At 26.9% G+C, this 13268-nt stretch overlaps 1 protein-coding gene across 5 annotated transcripts in view; it reads right to left on the bottom strand.

Moving 5' to 3' along the window:
- The window catches only part of LOC112688846 (SCY1-like protein 2), a 181427-nt gene extending 173661 nt beyond the window's left edge, over nucleotides 1-7766 (bottom strand). For all 5 annotated transcript variants that reach the window (XM_025562237.1, XM_025562235.1, XM_025562234.1 and 2 more), the window contains exon 1: nucleotides 7468-7766. The gene's annotated coding sequence lies outside the window, so the exon portion shown is untranslated. The remainder of the gene's footprint in view (nucleotides 1-7467) is intronic.
- Nucleotides 7767-13268: the final 5502 nt, after the last annotated feature.

The following is a 13268-nucleotide window of genomic DNA, read 5'->3' as shown; positions in this document are numbered from 1 at the left end:
GCAGGATATACAGTATGAAAATGTCGCTGTAGCATTGCTGGTATCAAAACATCATTATTAAGCACAACAGTATATAACACACACTAAGGTCTTATTTCTTGATTTATTTCAATTTCAGTAAATCCATATTTAATATAATTATCATCATATTTCCTTTTCCATGACATATTCCTGACTAAGTCCAACTATAAGTTCCGAAAAAAAAATCCCTTAACAAAACCAAACTATTAACTTTTATTTTTTTTTAAATCGTACTGTGTGGTAATCTAACGAATAATGAGCACATACTGAATCAATATTCATAACTAATTATTAATAAAATAAATCTTTAATAAATCTTTAAAAGTAGAATAAACTTATCGGTTGTCGGCAGAAACAACGATAAAATAACCATATAATATTATAAGGTTCCTCGATAAATCGTAATTTTTTTTACTAATAAAAAAAAAAAATAATAAAAATAATTTCTAATAGAAATCTATGAAACCGCGGACCACCCATGACTGGCCTACGGAGCATCGGTTGGGAAACACTATATTATAGCTTACAAATAATAATAAAAATGGCGTTTTTCACTCACAGAATAATAATTAATTAATAAGGTGGCAATTGGCGCACACACGAATAATAATGACTTAGTAATAAAAATATTGTTTGAGCACTAATATCAATAATAATATTACTTGCTATTAGAGCAAATATAGGCGACGGTAATAAATAAATGATAATACATCCAACAATTGTGACACTGAATATATGTATATAATAATAATAATAATATAATATAAATGTGGCAATTCGCACACACGTATAATAAAATAGGAATTAATAACTGCAATATGGCGACTAACGCCAACGCAATAAAAGTATAAAATATAAAAAATAGTTATAACAAAAAAACAGTAATTCGTGCGTATAAATTAAATATTATTTTAACGGCCTTCTTGGACTTCACGCGACGACTTACGGCAGAAGACAAAACACGTCGGCCGTGTTAAACTACGTACACCGGTTAACCGGCGACGGCAGATAACGTGCCGATACGTAATTTGAATATTTCAATATTATATGGTTCACAAGAATATAAATAATGAAAACAAAAATATAAATAATGACTAACGCATGTAATTGTGTATGTGTGTCGGTCGGTAGCTAAACTGCATTCGGGCCTCAAAAAATATAATTACAATATTGTCCTATTTTCTTTTGACAAATGTCTCGATAGATCCGTTAATATTATAAATTACGCCTTAAAAATGCTCTCTTCTATACTTTCTAATTCATTCTTCACTACAGCTCCTGAAAAAAGCCATTTAATATTATTTACACATAAACAAATTTAGGCTCACCCTCATTTGATATTATAAAATGACAAAAACACAAGAAAATACAACCATCTTATTCCATCACCTACTTAGGTTTTAAGCTCGATCCTAAGCTAAGATGGATCCCACATTTTCAGTTCCTAAAAGGTATACTTCTTCGCTATTCTAGCGTTTTTTCGAACTACAGCGGGTTCTAATTGAGTCTCACATCCTTCATGTCTTTTAAAAATGTTAATGCCCTTATCAGAGCGAAATCTGACTACGGTTCTTTTATTTTTATCTCTGCCGTTCTCGCACACCGGAAAATGTGAAAATTGTGATTTTAACCACATTATTTTAATTATCCTTCTCTTCTTCCTAGCCTACAACTTATTTTTTCTTTCCTGTCTTCTTTTGGTTATAGCACTCCTAAGACTATTCTCCTCCTTAGCTTTTGCTCCATTCCCATCATTCATTTTTTAATTAATTTCATACACTCCTCTGGCTTCCTTATTTTATTTTTTTGTCAGATTTCTATATATGAATTTAGTTTTTACTTTATTATTAATTATTATTTAGTTATTATATATATTTTATATATTTAATTGTTTTGTTACAATATTTTTATTTATTTAATTTTTTTAATAAAAACGAATTAAACCAAATATATATACATATAATAACAAAATAAAGATATAAAATTATAAAATAGTATTACAAATAAATAAGACATAATGTATAAATAAATAACAAGAAGACAATTAAGGTTCCCGTTTTAAATGAAAACATCTATATATCGCATCCACATAATGAAATCATTCATTTCATGAACTGGATGTCCAGATAGTAAAAATTCGTCCAGATCGTGAATTTTGATGAAAATACATTATATGAAAATTCATTTCATAAAATGGATAATACTTATATCTATTATGCACTTTGTGTAATTATTATAAAACAATATTGTTATGCTATTTAGCAATAAATAGTTTACATACCATGCTTTTTAATATCAATAAAGATATAAATGTTTTAACGTGATCTACATTATATAAGAGTGATATAAAATTTAATTTCGGTAATTCTACATCCGTTATTAAATGAATGTTTCCTTATCGGATAACGGTTGATGAATATCTATGTAACTCCTAAGTCCAACAAATAACATTTAGTGAGTGTTTGTGTCTAACACAGGTGCTAGGTATTATGCTTTCAGTTTGTACATATAATTATTATTTTATAAATAGTATACATAGTAGTAATACTAAATACGGTTCCCAAAAAATATTTCGCAACAGTAAATACAATAAATATAATTTATATACAATATATATATATATATATATATATATAGCTATATATAGCTATAAATATATATAGCTCTCTCTTAACATTTAAAATTTTATAAGTTATAACTAATATTTTTTTTTTTTAATACTAAAAAAATTAAATACCATTAAACATAATTAAATATTATCTTAAAAGGGCACAAAACAAAAAAAAAATTTTTATTAAAAACAATTATTAAATTAGTTAATTACTCAGAACTTCAGACAATTTTGTCAAAATTCATATTAATATTAAAATATTATTATAGTATTATGATATATATATTTTTAATTTTAGCATTGAATATAGTACCTACATATTATAAAATTTTTAAAATTTTTTTTTTTCAAATTAGATATTTATAAACATAATTTGTGTGATCATGGAATACAAAAAAAAAAAGGATTAAATAAAATGAGAACAAAATATGGTTTAATTAAAGAATGGTTCAATATTGAATGTTTGAAAAAATCAATAACTCAATTTCTCACTACTGACCAAGTTGATAAAAATGTTGAATTTTCGGTGCGAGAAATGATTAAAGAGTTTTAGGAGAGCAATGATTTTTGTTTTGTTCGTGTAAGGCAAAATCTCCTTGCCAATCAAGTAGGTGTGCTTGTTTTAAAAACAATATGATAACAGTCGTTGCCATAATCAATTATCGTGTAAAAACGAATAATAAAGAAGATACTTCATAGGTAACACTTTTGCTTATAAAAAATAATATACCTACGAGTATGGTTTATAAAGAATAAAATAAAAATATAATGTAATATGATACAATTTATTATGACTATAATTATTGTTATATTTTTGTTCATAGAACAATATAGAAAAGTACAGTAATAATACTACGATATCTGGTTTTATAATAATTATACAAAGTGCACAATATAAGTATTATCCGTTTCATGAAATGGATGTCCATATAATGTATTTTCGTTAAAATTCATGATCTGGAAGAATTTCACTATCTGGATATCCAGTTCATGAAATGAGTAATTTCACTATTTGGATGCGACATATACAAATATATGAAAAAATTCTATCACACTAGCTTATCTTTTATTAATATTAAATTAATTTAAAAATACAATTTATAAATTTTTAAATATAATTATGAAAAAATAATTAGTGGCTAATTTATAAAGATATCAAAAAAAAATTTAAAAAGAAAAATGATTTTATTTTCAAAAATGTTAGTATATAAAAGCTATACCAATTAAATCATTGAATTTTATTTTCATTTAAATAATTTCAGTTAGAAATTGTATACAGTCAGATTATATATAGATATGTACAAATAATGTACTTATACTAAATTTAACTCAAAAAATCAATTAATATTACTTTTAAATGCACATTACTTTATTTATTTCAAAAATGCTATCAAACTTATATCTAAACTACAACAGAACATATATTATCATTTTTCGTTAATCCAAGTGAAGTTAAAGCACAAATGCTATCATATTCTAGTACTACTTGTCAAACCACCATTTAAAAAGCATATTACTGCTCAAATACGGCATATGACATATGAATACTTACTTAATGATTTATTATTAACGGAAAATTTTCACAAAAGCTACAATTAAAAATATACAAAATAATTGAAATTCATAAACCGTACCCTACTACATTTTCATTTCTAACTCTGAATATAAGAAATCGTAAATTAACTGCATACATTTTCTACAGTACTAACAAATATATATATATAGTGTCACAAACGAATCCTATGAGAATAATCCGAACTCCACCAACACCTCTATTGTAACGAAGATTCAATTTCAACACGGGTAATACAGAAAAAGTGATGATGTGAAACCACCGAAATCCTCTCCAATTCCAAGGCCATTTGTACTATATGCTCTTAAAAGTATAGGTTACATTATTTTTATTTTCATCGATGTATTTGAAGATAAATATTAATATTATTCAGTTCACATTTTTTACAAAGGTATATACACCGACTGTTATAACTTTGAACTTAGTTTAGCTGAATATAATATTATACAATATCTGCGTTATCACAAAAATGTGTGTGAAATGGAACTACGTGAGATGTATTTTTTTTTTCACAAAAAATATTGAATATTTTAAATATATAATAGCAATGTCATACTTTTCAACAAATAATTACGTGTATATAACCATTGTATATATATACACATAAATGTGTGTTTGATAATATTTATGAATTACGAATATTTGCAAGAATACGAAATCATTTTACTTGATTCATAATAATAACAATGACAGATTAATTTCCCTGACACCCCCACCTTGGAATTTTGAAACCAAAGTAGGAGATTTTTTGTGTTAAGTTTGCACTGGTCTGGGTCCAATTTTGAGTGTTTGTGTTGCAAACTCTGATTTTAAAAATTTTAAGTTAATTTTTTAAGGGAAAAAGAAACCATAATTCACCCTTAATTCAACGTTTTGGAATTCTTTAGTGCTTCTAGTATTTTCCTATAAATTGTTTGTACTTTTTTTTTGACGTTAATGCTTTACTTCCTTTTGAGTTATTCACCCTTTTATTATCAAGCAGGTGATAAATACATGGTGACACCTTACCTTTATTGACTACAAACACATAAAAAAAAATTGTATACCACGTCGAACTGGTGTTGATATTATCTCATTTTCTTCGATTTGTTTAACTCAAATAGAAATAGACCATTAACGAAGAAAAAAAGTACAAAAAAACAATGATGAAATATTAAAGAATTCTAAAATGTTGAATGTATGGTGAGTTATGGTTTCATAGTACCAAAATATTGAAAAATGTATTAAAAATCAAGGTTTAAAGCACAAATACTAAAAATCGGGCAATAATCAGCAGAAACAAAGCACAAACAAATGGTGCAATCAAAAGTTGGAACTCCTGAAGGGGGATGCTATAATATCCGTGGAGCCTCCAACTTGAAAAATTCATTTAAGATCAAGGTTTGTACCATAAATAACAACACAAACCATCATAAATGTAGCATCAAAAAACTTCTTAATTTGATTCTAAAATACCGAGTTGAATGTGTCAAGGACATGCACCTAACAATGACTATTCATCGTAATACAATGTATTTTATTTGAATATTTTTTCTTTAAAATTAAATGTCAATTCACCGAGGAAGAGAAAAAAAGATATATTTAACTCACATAGTACATGCATAAAGATAATTCATTGGAATGTGAAAATTATATTATTTTAGTTAAATACCGAAAAGGAAAACCTGTCAACAAAAATTTTGAATATCATACATTTATTTGCTGTATAGCCTTTTATTACTATAAAAATAATTTAAGTATTGATTATTTATATCACGATATGGTATATCCAAAACAAAAAGTTTAGTGTCTTAAGATGATTGATGTATCAACTGTTTTATTGATAGAAGAAAACACAACTGGCTTTTTAAAAATACGTATTTTAAATCGATTAACTGCATTTTACCATAATGATAAATTATAGGAATAGAAGTTTTATTATCAAAATTATATTTCAAGTGTAGACATACAGAAACATGAAATTAGTATTCGGATTTCCGACTATTTTTTGAATTAATAGATTGTTGTAAATAAGCTGTGATGAATTATAATAATTTGAATATATAATATACATGCATATGATCATGTATGTGTGTATTCCTGCGTATGTGTGTGCGAGTGAATATAATAACCGTTATTGTTTGGTGCTCTATTCGTGTTTGGACTTCCGGTCGTACAGTCTTATATAATAGGGTAATCATGTAGGTAAAGATACAATAAAAACATCAATATTAATATTATTATCCTAGTCACAAGGAGAAAGGATATTTTATTGTGATTATTATTTCTATATTTCAATAATTTTAGATGGATGAAAATTAAAAATGATATAGTGTAGCCGTACCAACAAGAATGTGTCCCTACACATGCATTTTACGTCAGGTATAAACAATACAATTGTTTGATAAATAAAATACAAAAATTAGCTATGAAAATACAAATGCGACAAAGACAAATGTTTGAAGAAGAAAGAAATTTAAAATCACACATGTTTTTTTTATTAGCTTCTAGTAAAAACTATGACAGCTCGATACTTAAAGATAACACAGTTAGACATTAACATAAGAAAAACAATAAAAGGTGACAATTGACAAAAATTATAAGTATATAAAAAAAAAATTACATTGTATCAATATGGGTGCTTAGATAATAGTGTGAGAAAAAAGTATAAATAACTTAAATTGCAAAGCCAGCTTCCAATAAGAAAATAATTATTTGCTTAATGACCATTTCAGATTGGGTGTTAAGTATTGAAGGAAGATGAGGTGAGACATTAGAAGATTTTAAGTAATTGAACAGTGATAAACGTTTAGTATAAAGTGAAGGACGGTCAAATAATAAATGAGAAATGTCACAGACGCTTTCGGTTAAGTGTAGTGTATAAATGGGAGAATTATTTAACCCAAGTTTATATGCATGATCAGGTTAGATCAAATCATACATGTTATAAATCAATATTGCAACATTTAATTACATACAGATTCGAGAAAAAACCAAAATGAGAGGTAGGTTGAGTTCATCTCCACTAGACCAACAATTCTATAGTAAAATAACGTGTGGCTAACTCATCGACTTTCCGGTGTCTGATGAGCTGTCAAAGGTAAAGTATTGAAACGGTTTGTGTGCATAACCCGTTTATGTATACGTGTGCGTGTATGTGATTGCGGTGTGCGCGTGCATGTGTATGAGTATGTATTTTTGTATTTGTGTGATTGCGGGGACCACTAGTGGTTGCTGATGGCTGATGGCGGGCCGAGGTATATATAATACTTGTTGGTCTCACCTGTTGCGGGCGCCGAGTAGAGAGTGCGACGAGTGCGGGCGCGTGCGCACCGGCGAGGACCGAACGTGGACACGGGTGGCGACGGTAGCGTAAACAGAGGCGTGTGTGTGCGAGAGGAGAAAAATACGCGGACGGAACGTGCCGTTGAGAGGAACACGCGAATAACCAACTCTGTGATGGGACAGCGCGCGCTTGACTGACTGACGTCCGTCCGTCCACGGCGGCGGTGCACCGTTCACTGTGGTACCGGCTGGAAGCGCTGGCTGGCTGGCTGGCTCAATGGCTCAATGGCTGGATGGCTGGACGGCTGCCGTGCGTCTCGTCGCGCGCCCATTTCGTCGAACCAACAAGTTGCGCTGTGGCGCTTGCAGCGGCGACGAGCTTTCGTTCTTTACCGGATTTTTTTTGTATTTCATCCCTCCGCGGTACCCATACCTCCTTCACATCCACCATCCATCTCCACCTACCAAACTCCATAGCTTACCCACTCACCCTTCTTTTTCTCCTACCGCCCGCCCTTCATCTTCCGTCAACCGATCCCTACCAACGAATCACCACTTGCCCTACCACCGTGACGCACCTTCCACCACGCAGCCCTGTCCATTGTCCTTACGTACACCATCCGCCGCCACACGCACATTTAGTGCGTTTTCCTCTTTCACTCGGTGCCGCGCGCGGCGTTCACCTGACCGGGAGACACGTTGATCAATATATGCCCTTCTACCCTAACTACACACTGTCTTACCACGATCTTAAACAATTGAAAAATACCTTTATTTTATTATTGTTGTTGTTGTTGTTTATTTGTGTGTACGTGTGTGTATGAGTGTATGTGCGTATATGTATGATACATTATTATACAACTTCGTATATGTATGCGTATACATAGGTATACCATACCGATCATTTACGATTTAATACGTCGTTTCGTACCTGATTTTTTTTTAATTTTTCCAAGGCACTCACTCAACTTTAAACTTAACAATATATATATATATATATATATGACCACTTATAATTTTTCTTCTATAAATATAATAATTGTACACATTTTTATAATATATATATATATATATATATAAATGTAAATGGACGTGCAGTGAGTACCATGGCCGGAAGGGATGATTACATTTTAACCTCCAAACCGTTGTTTAAATGATTTTGTTTGGTCTTAAAACTCACTAAACCGAGTAGAATCACTTAACCACTAAATTTTAATTATTTTTTACTGACTTAATATTAAATATTCAAAAATTTAATTAAAATCGTTAACATCACGCATTAAACGTATAATTTTTTTTCTTTGAATAAAATTATGTATGTTTAAGTTATTGAATAATTATAAATCATATTTGGACCATGCTTTTTAATCATCTGCAAACTTAATCTTTAAAAATTTACCATATTGTGTATTATCATTTGTGCGTTATTCGTTTTAATCTATTTAAATATTCTAGTTTTTGAGCTCTTTGAGCGGTGACCTCGACATCGATTGTTCTTTTTTCTCGAGTGACCCATTAAATTTAATATAAACTAAATGCATATGAATGACTAAATAAATCATAATTATATTTTGATAAAAAGTATTCATTTTTAAGCTGTAATTATTTTCTTACATGATTAAGTCGACAAATATATTCATACATGTTCATTAAACATAAAACTCAATAGATAAGCATTTTGGATTTATATAATTGTTTATTATGATAAAAATTATTTTTACTTTAATACAAGTTATTTTACTATACTATCACTTATATATCTAATAATTTGGATATTAATTAAATATAAAGGAAAAATAATCCTCTATACTTTATACTTTATTTTGACAGTCGCTAGGTCAATAACTGTACTTTTAGATAATGTATGATTCTAGGAGCATCAAGAAATCCCCTTGAATTCTTCTTACGTTATCATTCATAGTGTCGTAAATCTATATTTCGATGGTATACCTCTACCTAATTTGAGAACTCAACGATCATGAATTAACCATTTACAGATCAGATAAAGGAATAAGATTTAATATTGTGGCACACAAATATAAAACATTAATTTATACTAAATACTGAAATTATTTTAATAAAACAAGTCATACAAAATCACAGGTCTTCAATACGTAAACACACATACGCGTCCCGATTACGAAATGTAATTAACCGATGTCTTCTTATTGCAGTGTTCACGCTCTTAAAATAATTTTTTAAACTGCTGCCTTAGCTCATTTGTTTCATTTTACCTATTCATTGGAATATGACACAGTGGTCTTTATAACAAATTTTATTATAATTATTTTAATATTATTCTATTTGATTTTGTATGTGACAAATTGATTGGAACGTACAACAATAAGTAATATTATAGTAATTAATTGATTATTCAAGATGTTTGAATCACTATAGATTTATTCACTTTTACAGTTTTCAAATTCCGAGAAAAAATAAATTTGTTTTGAGAAAATTAGTGGAAATCATTTTGATTTCTACACATCATGATATACATACGAGTACATATTTAGTAATTTTGTGTATGTGTGAAAATACTTTATTCTTATTCCACAAGTACCAATTTTATTTAAAACAATTCTAAATTTTTGACATTTTTTTTTTTTAATAAGTAGACATTTATCATACTTCTATCGTAACCTAAAAGACTAATTCACTTCATCAATAAAAATTTGATTAAACTTCATATATATTTTTATATACTTGAATTAATTTTATATATATTTCAAATATAAAAATAAATATTAAGCTTATTTTTGCTCTGAATATGAATATATATATATATATATATATTCATTATATGTAAATTTCTATGTAGGAATTATTACATTTCAGAACATAAACAAAAACACTGTATTGACAACTATGATTCGAATTACATTAATAACTTCCAAACTAAAAATTGTATTAATACTAAATACTTTAATACTGAATTCCATATGAAATATAAAATAAAATATAAATATAAAATCATTTATGCAAATAAAATGTAATGTATTTTAGATATTGTAGATTATTTTTAGATATTCAGTTTGTGGATAAGAAATATTGTGTTTTTAATGCACATTAAAAAGAGTACTGTAGGTTATAGTATTTTGGCAAAGGCATTTAACTCAAGTTAATTCTCACTACGGTGTTGTAATTTTCTGTTCCGGGTAACAATTGAATTAAAAATAACAGAATCCTTCTTATGATTTTTATTTTAGACCCACCTGGAGAATTGCCAGTTTAAAGAAAAAAATTATGCAACTGAAAATCTCAGAAAACAATAAATTAAAAAAAAAAAAAACTTAATATTATTAAATGGGATAGAAGATTTTAAATTATTTTGTCAAAAAAACTCATTGTAATACATTTATTTATATCTTATTATTGCGTAAGGTGGTAATATGCCCACAGTAAAAATCATTTAAAATGGATCGTCAATCCATAATGATTTATTTTACTTGTAAACAGCAATAATTTTCATGAAATCTTTAATACTAAATCATAAATAAATAACATATTCAAGAATAACTTTATATTTCATTTAAAAAAGGTATCTTTATATGTACCTTCAAATGAATTAATTTAAAACATTAATCTTAGTTGCTGCAATTTATATATATATATATATTGATAAATATCCGTTGCTTCATATTTTAGTTAAAAAAAAATCGGGCTTATACCAAAAATATAATATTTTTATAACAATGTTTTACATCAAGTATCAACAATTATAAAATATTATTATTATAAAAATCATCCGCAAAACCATTTTATTTTAAAATTTATTTAGATACAAAATATCACATTTTACATGAAATGTAATGTTTTCTGCAATGATATTATTATTAAAATGGGGATATAGAATTTCGTTATATTCAAGAATTCCAGTAACTCATTATTTTTTGGATAATTGCATATATTTTATTATAAAATTGTTCCGAAACGTAAATTTTAGTAAATCAGTTAAAACCAAATGAATACCGTTGATGAAATTCTATTCAAATAATAGCATATCTGATTTGAAACTAATTCATAACGTCAACGATCTCTAACAAAGTGGTTGAAAATACCAAACAAAATATAAACGACATGAATTGTGAGATTTGCAACCGAGAACACAATATGTTCGACTATAACAAAGTATAAAATTTTATATATATATATATATATATATATATATATATATATATATATATATATACCCACACACACACATATGGTGTGATGTATAATAAACTAGAATAATTCACAAACTGTGTTTGGCAATCTGTGACTTGAAAATTCACATTACACCAAGTCCACGTAATGATACAAATGGAAATTGGTATCAACTTCGTGTCTTAATATATTATACAAATCAATATCATTAAATTTTACAGAATAATTCAACAAAACTCGTATTTGTTTCCTAATGGGTAAAGGTTATCCTGAATTTATTATCATACTTTAGAAGGAATACGCGTATTATATTTACCGAACTCAACCGAAACCAAATTGATGACTGATATTAAGCGGACTCCAAACATTATACGCTCATAAGTAATTTAATCAATCAATTAGGGCAACCCGGACACAATTTTACCAAATACACTATAAATTCTATCTATATTTTTTCTTCAAATTTTACACGGTAAAATAATATCTATAATAGTACTATAAAATATACAAGTCGATCTATATTTTATAGTAATAATATTGTAACGTTATGATTTAGATATTTTTACATATATCAAAACATTATAAGAAACTTATAAATAAATGTAAACAATATGATGTACAGATTAAACTATATTATTCGTGTTTCAACATAATAGGGTTTTAATTTTTCATTTATATTTCTCATAGCATAAATAGCTCTATCTTGCATATTATTACTAAACTTATAATTATACAAAATATCTAAAATACATTGAGTATTTTTTTTAAGTTCTTCCGAGTACTAATTTTAAAACCTAAATTGTTATAAGTTTTTAATGTAATAGATCTTGTACAATACATAATATAATACAACTTTTGGAGCAATCTTTGTACCCATAAAGCAATTTCAGGAAAAAGAATACTTCATAAGTTTATAAAACCGATAGGTAACCAAAAACTATTTACTGACTCAGAAAATACAATTTTCTTAAATTTAAATTGCTTAAATAATAATAAATAAATATCGATTAATGATATTTACAGACAAATATATGTATTGATATTTTTTCAATAGGTATCTTGTCTTATGAGATGTTTTGGGAAGATTTATTTTATTTATTTAACCTGAAATACTTTTAAACTTACAACTAGTTTATTTAAATAACACAACTTTCTGATATTTTGATATTATGAAATGAAGTATGAGTACTCAATAATTTTAAAAGATAATTATGATTTGTTATTTACAAATAATTAGGTAGTATTGGCATTCAATAATTTCAAATCAAAATTTATATCAAATTAGGTATACGTATACAACTAATTCCAATGCACTTCTTCATTTTATTTACTAAAACTAAAATTAAAAAAAAAAAAATGTTTTTTTTTTTTTATTTTATTAATAATTAAAAATCAAGTTAACGTGGTTAAATGTAAGTTTACGTGGTAAGAGTATTTATTTCAGGTAAAATTAAAATTTGAAAAATCTCAAAACAATTTTCAATGATACCAAATACGTCTATTCGTTTACAAATTTCTTTTGAAAAAATTGTACACATTGAATATTTATTTATTATAGTTTAAAATCAATTATTTATAATTTAAACTGATATTTGATTATATAAAATATTATACTTTAATATTAAATATCTCAATATAACAAAAATAAAAAAA

This window comes from Sipha flava, unplaced genomic scaffold, assembly GCF_003268045.1.
Source record: "Sipha flava isolate LNK unplaced genomic scaffold, YSA_version1 40_pilon_pilon, whole genome shotgun sequence".
NCBI lineage: Eukaryota > Metazoa > Arthropoda > Insecta > Hemiptera > Aphididae > Sipha > Sipha flava.
Note: the sequence above shows the minus strand (reverse complement) of the source record. Positions and strands in the feature narration are given on the sequence as shown.